Source organism: Triticum urartu, chromosome 3, assembly GCF_003073215.2.
Source record: "Triticum urartu cultivar G1812 chromosome 3, Tu2.1, whole genome shotgun sequence".
Taxonomy (NCBI): Eukaryota; Viridiplantae; Streptophyta; class Magnoliopsida; order Poales; family Poaceae; genus Triticum; species Triticum urartu.
In genome coordinates, this window is record NC_053024.1 from 20,030,373 (window position 1) to 20,041,253 (window position 10,881).

The window sequence follows — 10,881 nt, forward strand, 5'->3', positions numbered from 1 at the left end:
GTATAGTTTGATAAATTTTCGACATATATCTAAATAATGTTGAATTCGTATCTAAACAATTTTTCAATTTGTATACAAAAAAGGGGAAAAACTTGGAACGTAAATAAAAATGAATATAAAAACATGAAAAAATAGAGAAAATAAAAATAAAAACCTTGTAGAACCTTTCCAAAACCAACCAAAATAGTGCAAAATTTTCACTAACCGGATATCAAAAGGTTCCCAAAATCACTCGGTACATATTGTTGGGCCGGCCCACATAACATATCACTTGAGGCAAGCGTTGCTACGGTCTTGAAAAAGGCGTAGCATTTGCGGCAAATGAACCAGGTGTCGAAAAAGAAGAAGAAAATAGAGTAGAAATTAAGGCTTGCCAGACAAGCGTTGCTACGCGTCAATGGAGACCTCAGATGAGATTCTACCTACCTATAAGGGGGTCGTATGGATAAAAAAAATTGCGTAGCACGCTAATGGATCAGGCGGACTACAAGTCGTAATCAAGGCCCAACAGATAAGCACAATGGAGAAAACTAAAAATGGAGTTAAGGCGTGTGGATAAAAATCGCTTTCCCTATTTGTCTCATGTCGCCGGAACACACAGGCAGCGCTCCGAATCGAGCGACTTGGGCCGGGCCATTTTGTAGCTGTATGCAAAAATTTCTCATTGGCGCTAGTAGTAGCTGGTCTGGACAAGCATAGTGATGTGGAGATATGGCGTAGCCTATTTGTTGACGAGAAAATAGGACTGAGAAAGGGCGGGGCCGTTGATTTTGAAAACGGTGAGTTTCAAGAATTTGTCAGGGTAATATGTATCACAATGGGACGCAAACGGCAATAGGAGGGACGAGGGTAGCAGTCGTTACTCCCATTACTGGATCATATAATGTTTTCGGTGAAAGGTTGGACAATATAATGTTTTCAGTGCAAAGGTCACAATTTATCCAAACAGATGAAAAATATCTATCAAGATGTTTATTCCTCGTGAAACAGTCTTGAATATTTGAATGTCGACAAGAGACTTGCAAACAGTGGAAATGAGATGGTAATTCTCTGCAGGCGAAGAATGTGAGATCGTTCACAGAAGAACAAGACAAAGTAATTTGTCACCTTACATCTCTTCATATTCTTGATTTTTGCTACTGCTCTGATCTCATATCGCTGCCTAAGGAACTGCATCGTCTTTCTTCCGTCAAGAAACTATCTATCAAGGCTTGTCCAGGAATTCTATCATTGCCAGAAATGGGCCTGCCGGCTTCCCTGCAGGAGCTGTATGTGAGCAACTGCAGTACAGAACTAAAGGAACAGTGTAGAAAGATAAAAAAACGTTAGATGCGTTTATGTTCTTTATCGAAAAAAAAGATGCGTTTATGTTGATAGACATGACTCAGATAGAAGTGTTTGTATGTAGCTGTCCGATTTGGTTGAGCCGTAGGTAGACACCAATGCATGTAGGATCATGTGAGTAGCCACCCAACTGATTTGGTTGAGTCATGTGTTATTGAAGTGATTCCAGGACTGGTGTATGAAGCGTGAGTTTAGCTGAGTCTAAAGCATATGCATGCAACCAAGTTTGCTATATAAGAGAAGTAAAGAGCAGAGAAGAAGGCTGTGAGGGCAGGAAATAATGTACTAGTCCTAGTGCCACCAAGGAGAAATGCCTCTGGGCTAAAGCAAATCCCTGAGCGTGTCTCCCTTGGTACGTATGTGTTGTGTGATAGTGGAGGAAAACAAACACCAAGATATTAACAGTTTGCTTTTGTGCAGTAGTAACACTAAACTTCAAGCTAACGATCTACAAGTGAATCCTTGGTCCAGTCTCATCATCTCTTTCTTCGTGGTTCAAAATCTGCATTTGAAGTTACGAACGGCTTAATTGTAAAGACAGTCCAGAGGTACCCACATGGTGTTGTACAATCCGCCGCTCACCTCGCCTGCCGCCTCCGTTTGTCTACATCAATGTGGCATTTAAGTCATTGGAAATTACCCCAGCTGTCCGTCTGCGTCACTGTGGCATTTAAGTAGTACTGCCACATAAACAGTATAGGCAAAATCATCTCATTCTTGCTACTCCCTCTCTGTTTTAAAATGTAAGGCGTATTCTTTTTGACAAGACCAGCATTTGACCGATAGTACTCTGGTATGCAATTCAGGGAATTTATGGAAAGTACTAACAGTATTATCATCATTTACCCTCTATCACCGCCTTCCATTTTTGCATCAAAGTTCATGCAATTGTATTTCGATTTTCTTTGTTTCTCCCCAATAAAAGAACATTTGATCTTGAAACTTCGCAGATCAACAACACACAAGTACTACCATGTGCAGAAATAATTTCGGATGTTTTGGCGCAATATAAAAAAGGGCAGCCTGGTGATGTACAAGGGTCTGACCAGTTCAGATCCTTTGGCGCAATATAAATGTTTAAAAATGATACAACTAATTCAGAATTTGAAATTTGACAAACTTATGCTTCATCAAAAAAATTGGAAACATTTTATTATAATGAGTGGCACTTGTGTATAGTTGAACTGCAAAGTTTCAAGGTCAAATGTTGTCTTGATTGAAAGAAACAAAAAAGAGAAATTTCTAGATAAGGATAGCACGAACCTTGACGCAAACTGAAAGGTTTAGATACAGGGTAGAGTGGTATTGTAGTACAACAAATCCACCAAAATTCAGATTGTTTCTTAGGTGTTCATGTATGCTTAAGAGTACCCGTGGACGTGTGTGAACTGTTGAAAATACAAAATACATTCATCAAAGTAGTAAAATATTTCCTATTTTTTGTCAAAAGTTGTTAGCATGTACTGTAGCTGGTTTGGTTGAGTCGTAGGTGATAGGCAGCAGTCCTGGAGTGTGGATTGAGTGAGCCGGTCAGCACAAAAGTGGTTGGTTTGGTTGGGTCATGTGTGCAGGATCGTGTGAGTAGCCAGCCAACTAGCCAAGTGATTTGGTTGGGTCATATATATAGTCGTGGAGTGATCCCAGGAGTTGTGTGAGAGGCGTGAGCTTAGTTCAGACTTGAGAGGCTAACAGAAGCCTATACATGTAATCAGGCTTGCTAGTAAGAGGTAGCGAGAGAAGGTAGTGAGCCAGGAAACAGTGTAGCTAGTCTATAGTGTAAGAGATGTGAGGTGTAGTCCCAGCAGATAGTTGGAGAGAGGTCTGTGGGATTTTTGAGCGGATAGAGAGGTCTGTGGGATAGTGGAGGAAAACAAAGAGTTGTGGGATAATGCATACATACCAACATGATGCCGTACATGCTGACGGTGAGCTCACCTGCAGCGAGGCAACACTGCGCCTAAGCACGCCGCTCTTCACGATGCCTCGACGTAGCACCTTGGCCAGGATAGCTTGAATATCTCCAGCGAGGAAGGGACTCAAATGCTGACCTTTGGAAAATACATCTGTTCTTGTTCTGCTTCAATCACGGTGGCGTTGTCCGAGTAGTACTGCCTCATAAACAGAATACATTGTATTGGACTTCACTCTATGAACGCATAAGCTTAGAGAACATAATTTAGGTAGCCATGGTGTTTTGGTGGAACCACCTCTTCTCACACATTAGCACAACCATGAAACTCTCATGAATTTATCGGCAACTTCTTTATTAACGTATTCAGGTGGGAATTCTCTCCCACGGATATCCGTAAAAATAATATTAATGTGATTGGCGCTAGTAGCAGCTGGTTTGGACAAGCATAGTGATGTGGAGATAAGGCGTAGCCTATTTGTTGATGAGAAAATAGCACTGTGAAAAGGCAGGCCCATTGATTTTGAAAACGGTGAGTTTCAAGAATTTGTCAGGGTAATATGAATCACAATGGGACGCAAACGGCAATAGGAGGGACGAGGGCACCAGTCGTTACTCCCATTACTGGATCATATAATGTTTTCGGTGCAAGGGTTGGACAATATAATGTTTTCAGTTCAAAGGTCACAATTTACACAAACAGATGAAAAATATCTATCAAGATGTTTATTCCTTGTGAAACAGTCTTGAATATTTGAATGTCGACAAGAGACTTGCAAACAGTGGAAATGAGATGGTAACAGCCAAATCAATAGGTTATTATTAAAAAAGGGCATGGACAACACATCTGTATGTATTTGGCAGCTACACGGTGCCAGGCATGCCGTTGGAGGTAGGGACTGGTGAAGGGAAATACCATCGCCCACTAGTTGGCTTGAGAACTTGCACGCTGACTTGGCCAGAAGGACCAGTGCATAATACGAGGCCAAAATGCAGCATCTGATGGTTGAATTTCGTGCAACGGTCACACCAGAACAAAATTGCATGTCGGAGAGCACCACAGCCGACGCCCCCACCAGAGAATAAACGGCTAGAACAGGTAACCTTGGAAGGTGACCTTAATGTTGTGAGTTTTTCAGTTTCCCCCACCAGAGAAGAAACGGCTAGAACATGTAACCTTGGAAGGTGACCTTAACCTTGGAAGGTGACAAAGCAATGGAGGAGGTCCATCGCAATTCCGTGGCAGCCCGGTTATCCTAGCTCCGTATGATGGATTTTCTAAGACGTCTAGAATCGACCATTTCCAGTTCAAGATTTGGGTGCCGATTCATGATTTGCCGGATGGGTACAACTCAATGGTAAAGTCTCCGCCTCAAAGGTGAGGGAGTTTGATGCTGCTGAAACAGCCTCGAATGACTTCTCTTGGAATTTGTATGGTGAAAGATTGCAAATGCCAGATCTTTTTGGATTAAATATGAGCGGCTTCCAGATTGGTGTGATGTATGTGGCATGATTAGACATTTTCGTACCAAGCACGAGGACCGAGTTCACCTGACATTCACCCTCGTGTTTAATGATCTTGTTTCTGAAAAAGACCCATATATTAATTAATTAAAAAAGGTTATTACAATCGTTCATTATAAAATTCACCATGCAGGGCGGAACACTATTAAGAACAATCCCATCAGATCTATTAATAAAGCTAAACTTCGCAATTTCATGAGCCACCCCATTGGCTAGCTGGTTGATTTTCGCAGTTTTAAAATCCTTGATCATCCTGGATATACTCAAGGCTTATTTCTTCATATGAACAAGAGGAGACCTGTCAAGCTTCTCATTTGCAAGGAAAGAACGAATAAAAGCACAACCAGTCTCCAGAATAATGGACCTGTGAAGAGTAATAACAATATAAATGCCTGCCATGCATGGACGCAGCTCAGCTTCATTCATGCTGGAACACTGACCTAAAAAGTCCCACAAAGAAATAATAACTTCACCAGATGAGTTCCTAGTGACAACCCCCACACTGATAGCATTAATACTCTCCACATAACTCGCATGGACATTGATCTTGATATAATCATAAGGTTTCCACACCACATGATCTTGTAATGGTGCGGAAACTGGTATAGCACCTCCCATTTTTCCTTTACCTTTGTTACTAGGAACAACCTCAGGCCTCCTTTGGTTTGGAGGAATTTCATAGGAATTCTAAGAATAGGATTCTTATAGAATTTTTTCCTTTAGAGCCCTTTGGTTCATAGGAATCGATTCCTATTCCTACATAGGATTGATTCTCATCCTTCACATTTCATAGGAAAATAAAAATGAGCCTAGACTCGATGGAAAAATTCCTTTGGTGTCAACCAAATGACATCTCGTTTCCTATTCCTACTCATAGGATTTGAGATACGTGTCATCTCATTTCCTACAAAATTCCTATTCCTACGATAATCCTATCCTATGAACCAAAAAAGGCCTCAATAGTATCATGATAGGATTCCTTCCCCTTTCCAATAATTAAATCGTTTCACAGGTGCCACGCTTGCTAGAAAAGAAACAAAATTTGATCTCGCTGTTGCAAGCTCAAATGCCAACAAAATCAAAAGCCAATCTGGTCTCGAGAATTTGAACAACTCTTCATCAGGAATATTCTACAACTCTCTCAAAGCCAATACATAGCACTAGCCATTGAACAAGTAACAAGAGCATGAAAAGTGCTTTCATCTTCTACTCCACAAATAGAGCACATACCTGAAGTAATTTGATGGTGATTAACTCTATTAGTCTGGACTGCCAAGCTATCAGATGCGGCACACCATGCAAAAATGCTTATCTTTGGAGGAATATTAGCCTTCCAAACTAGATTCCAAAGCCTTCTTTCTCCACTTGGTTCGCCACTAGATTGACCCGCTTTATCCTGACTATCCTTCAACTTAAGCGCTAAATTGCACGCAGTTTTAACGAAAAATATACCATCCTTCTCATAGTGCCACGCAATAAAACTCTCATCCCTAGAAGCGTGGATATGAATCTTACGAATCTCCTATGCATCATGGCGACGGAAAAGATACTTAATCAAATTTTCATCCCAAACCTTTCTCCCGCTCAAGAACAAATCGGAGACCCACTTCAATCTTGTATTATGCCTTTTAGCTGAAATTTTAAGGCAGAGCTCCTAGGTAACCAATTATCCTTCCAAATATCAATGCTAGATCCATCACTCACCTACCAAATGACTCCCTTCTTAAGAAGTTCGAGACCATGCATAATACCTTGCCTAGTCACTGATGCGGACTGCGGAACCACCATATCAAGAATATGTCCCAGAGGATAATATGTTGCCTTCATCAACTTAGCACACAACGAGTCCGGATAAACGAACAACTGCCACACTTGTTTAGCTAAGAGGGCTTGGTTAAATAATCCGAGGTCCTGAAATCCCATACCCCCCTTACTTTTAGACCTTGTTAATTTTTGGTGCGAGATGAGGAAGACAGAAGAAAAACACATTTGTGTTTAACGATCTTTTGATCTACTTTCGAGTATGCTCACTGGTGGTCGTGGCCATGGTGGCGCGGCCGAGAAGGGGTCGTGGGCATGCTTCTCAGGGAAGCCATTTTCAGGATGAATTCTCTGACGCTGGTTACTTTGAAGAGTTTGCCAAGGGGCTGAAACTCATGATCGTTTGGTGGATTTACATGAGGAATATCTGTTGCATTGATTGGAGATCATCTAATAAAAGAAGCTTGTTGTGGTCAGTGCTGATGCACAGAATAATTCGTAATGATAGTATGATAAAAATAGGAGGACACCTATGTTAAAAAAAGTGGACGTCTCAATATACAACATGCATTTCAAGCTTAGAAGATATGTGTTTTCCCTTGCATGTATGCAGAGTTGTGTGAGTAGCCAGCCAAGCAATTTGGTTAATTCATGAGTTTCCTTTGAATGATTCCACTTAGTGATGGTGTTTGGCATGAGTTTAGCTGGGGCTAACAGCCTACACATGTAGCCAAGTTTTCTATATAAGAGAGGCCAAGAGGAGAGGAAAGGCTGTGAGGAACCAAGTTTGGTATTTGGTTAACAGTCGGAAACAACGCACTAGCCTCTAGTGCAACCAAGGAGAAATGCTTCTGCGCAAAGCAAATCTAGTGTTTCCCTCTCGGTGCGTGTGTGTGGTGGGTTGTGTAAAACAAGGAGAAAGAGTTGTAAGAGTGAAGAGAAGAGCTGTGAGATGCAGCCTCACCAGTTAGTTGACCAGGTATGTGGGATAGTGGAGGAAAACAAAGAGTTGTGGGATAGTCCTATTCAAACAGACCATGATGGTCTCGTACATGCCAACGGTGAGATCGCGAGGGACAGAGGAGCTTCTTGTCCATGCCGGGATGTAGTACGCAAGTGAGCACATATTGCATATCTCCAATGAGAATCGGACTGCATATCCTGATAGTTGGAAATTACCTCAGATGTTTGCCTGTTTCATTCTGTGGCATTTAACTAGTACTGCCATATAAACATTAATTTTTGAAAGAACATAAATAGAACATATTGTATCGAATTTCATTCTATAGACTCATAGGTTTAGACAACTAAGGTTGAAGGTAGCTATGATATCTTGACAAACTACCTCTTCTCATGTGCTAGTGCGAAAAGGCATGTAACTCTTGCTAATATGTTGGCAAGCTTGTGCGGTGACATATTTTCAAGTTTTTTTAGGGAATGTAAGCACATCTTCAACTCGGTGCCGAAAAATGGACTCACTGTCCATCCACATCTGTGGACATGGATACAGGAGGGTGTCATCCAACCGCATGCCCAAAACGTCTACCTCTATTACAAGGTTAAACAGGAGAATGTAGAAATTAACCATGTTGTCCCAGTACATGTAAGATTAGGAATAGGAGCAAGTACGAGTCCTAAATGTATTAGGATTTCTAGTCCAAATCTGTTTCCATAGTCCCTCATGGACGTGTACAAAAAGCACCCCATGGGTGCTGCTTATAACACATTGGAAAAGAAAAGAGAAAAGTAATAGTAAGGCTCGATACGAGCCTTTGGTATTGGTTTCCTCAGCACAACGGGGTGCAAACATCAATAGGGGGACAACGGTATCAATTGTTACCCCAATTACTGTATCATGTAATGTTTTCAGTGCCAAGATTGCAGTTCACCTAAGAACTAAACAAGAAAATCTCTCAGAAAGTCTCGTCCTCTAGAAACGCACTTGAAATTTGAAAACATGCACACAAGACTCAAACACATTAAAATAAAACTTTCATAAACACTAACAGTGAGACAATAAAAACCAAATTGTGAGGGTATAATAAGACGCTATAGATAACTCGTTTGCATGTATCACATATACATGGCCAGACAGATCTTTGGAGGCAGGGACCGCATGGGAAAGGGAAGCACCATCCACCAGTTGGCTTTGCATCTTTAATCAAAATTTTAGACTTGATTTTGCATGCTGACCAGGTCACTTACAACCATGACATTAAAGTATGTAGTATCAATTAGAATTTATTTTGCGAGAAAACCATGGCCCTGGAAATAATCAGTTTTCGTATTTCAAAAATTGAAGTCTTTCTGTCTAAAGATGCAAACCATTGCGGGTTTTTTCGAACCATGCAGGAGGAGTGCATGTATTATATTAAAGAGAGAGGGAGCAATACACGACCAAAGTCCATCAGAGTTACAACAAGGACAACCTAAACTACTGCAAACAAAGAAGACCCAAAGCCCTAACCACCAAAATTGTCTACAAACACCGCAAACCGAACGAAACTAGTGTAATACAAAATGACCTAGACTTGCTTCTGCCCATTGCACCGTGTCAATCTTAATTTGATTGATGATTCCTTGAAGCGGTGTGTGCGAATTTTAAGAAATTCTTCCATTTCTTTCCCTCCATAAACTCTGTATAATTAGTGGTACCACGGTGTTCAAGGAATTCCTTCTAGGTTCATGGACTCTATTTCTAGTGTCTTGCCACCAATCCCGGAGATCAGGAGCATTTTGGGGGATGGCTTCACTCAGATTTGCCCAAAGAAGCAGTGAACTCCAAATGATGGTCCGTACACCGCAGCCCATGAAGAGATGATGAATTGATTCTTGCGCAATGTTGCAGAAACAACATGCAGCATTACGAGGCAAATCACGCTAAGCTAGATGGTCCGCTGTCCAGACACGCCCCTTGACAACCAACCGGAGAAAGAGCTTGCATTTGAAAGGAGCCCAAGGCTTCCAAATGGTGTAAGCAGTACTACACATAACTGATGCAGCGAAGTGTACTTTATAAACATAGTTCGCCGAGTAGGCACCTTTAGAATTCCACGACCAGATCCATTTGTCTTCAGCACCATGTGTGATTTGAACTTCAGAAATCACCTCCCATAAGGTTAAGACCTGATGGAAAATGTGAATATTTATTTTCCCCTTTGTCTTTGATCCATACTGCACTAATCATTGCTTGTGCTACTGTTCTTCTCTCCCTGACGACCGGAGGCACGGAATTGAAAACATCTAGTGTGATATCTTCTACTGTGGCACCATTGATCCATTTATCAGTCCAGAAGAAACATCTATTTCTGTTGCCTAACTCAACACGGGCAGCATCATTTAGTAGACGCCTTCCATAATTTTCCAAAGGGTTTAGTAAGATGCTGCATGCACGATTATTTGATGTACGTGCCTTCCAAGCCCACCGCAACCGAAGCGCGTCTTTAGGAAATACAAAATGTTAGAAGAAAAATTCTTTGTTATTGGAGTGGTGTCCAGATGACCAGGACACATATATCACTAGTCCATATGCAGCAGCAGTAGATGATTTAATTTCCGGTAAGAGTCACACATGTTGTGTAGGTTTCCAAATAGAAGTTGTTTAATCTTCTATTTGCACAAAAAGTGGTCTTGTAAAGGTTCGGTAACTTCAAGATATGGCCTCGACCAAATAATCCTCCACTGGCGTGCTCATCCCTCACAGCCAGCGCAGGAAAAAAGACAACGCCGATTTTTCCAAGAATCTAAGTGTAGTATCTTATTAGATAACTTCAATATATGTCCAGTTTTTGGGAGTGGTCTTCTAAATGTTGGATAACTTCAATATATGGCCTTGGCACTTTGGCGGTACATCATAATGGGCCGCATCAGCAACAGGGTGACAACAAAAGAAGTGCAGTAGCACCTTAAACCAATTGTAACTCCCATTGCTATACCATAAAATGTTTTCGCTGCAAAGATTACAGCTTAGTCAAGAGTCAAACAGATACAATCTCTTGAGAGGTTTCTTTCTGGAGAAAGACTCTTCTATTTGAAAATATTGTACGCTGACTTGGTCAGCAGGACCAGTGCATAACACGCGAGGCCAAAATGCAGCAACAGCCGGTTTAATTTCCTGCTATAAGGGTCACACATGGGGTGCATGCATGCATTCTTCATGGAAAGTGAAGGTAAACAGAAACAAGGTATGACTAGCTCGAACGAAATTGCACGGAGTGGGGTAATATACTCACGATAACATACATGGTCATCGAGTGATCTATGCATGCGTGTTGGCTCGTCTATATATAGTCCATCACAACGTGTGGGAGCTATAGCTTTAAGTGGAAGCGCAAAGTCTTAGA

General features: G+C 41.3%; 1 long non-coding RNA gene across 1 annotated transcript; it reads left to right on the plus strand.

The window, feature by feature from the left end:
* The first annotated feature begins 1,618 nt into the window (after positions 1 to 1,618).
* LOC125542454 lies at positions 1,619 to 3,558 on the plus strand. The gene is made up of 2 exons (XR_007297929.1): positions 1,619 to 1,696; positions 1,765 to 3,558. It is a non-coding gene; the product is annotated as an uncharacterized LOC125542454 (long non-coding RNA).
* Positions 3,559 to 10,881: the final 7,323 nt, after the last annotated feature.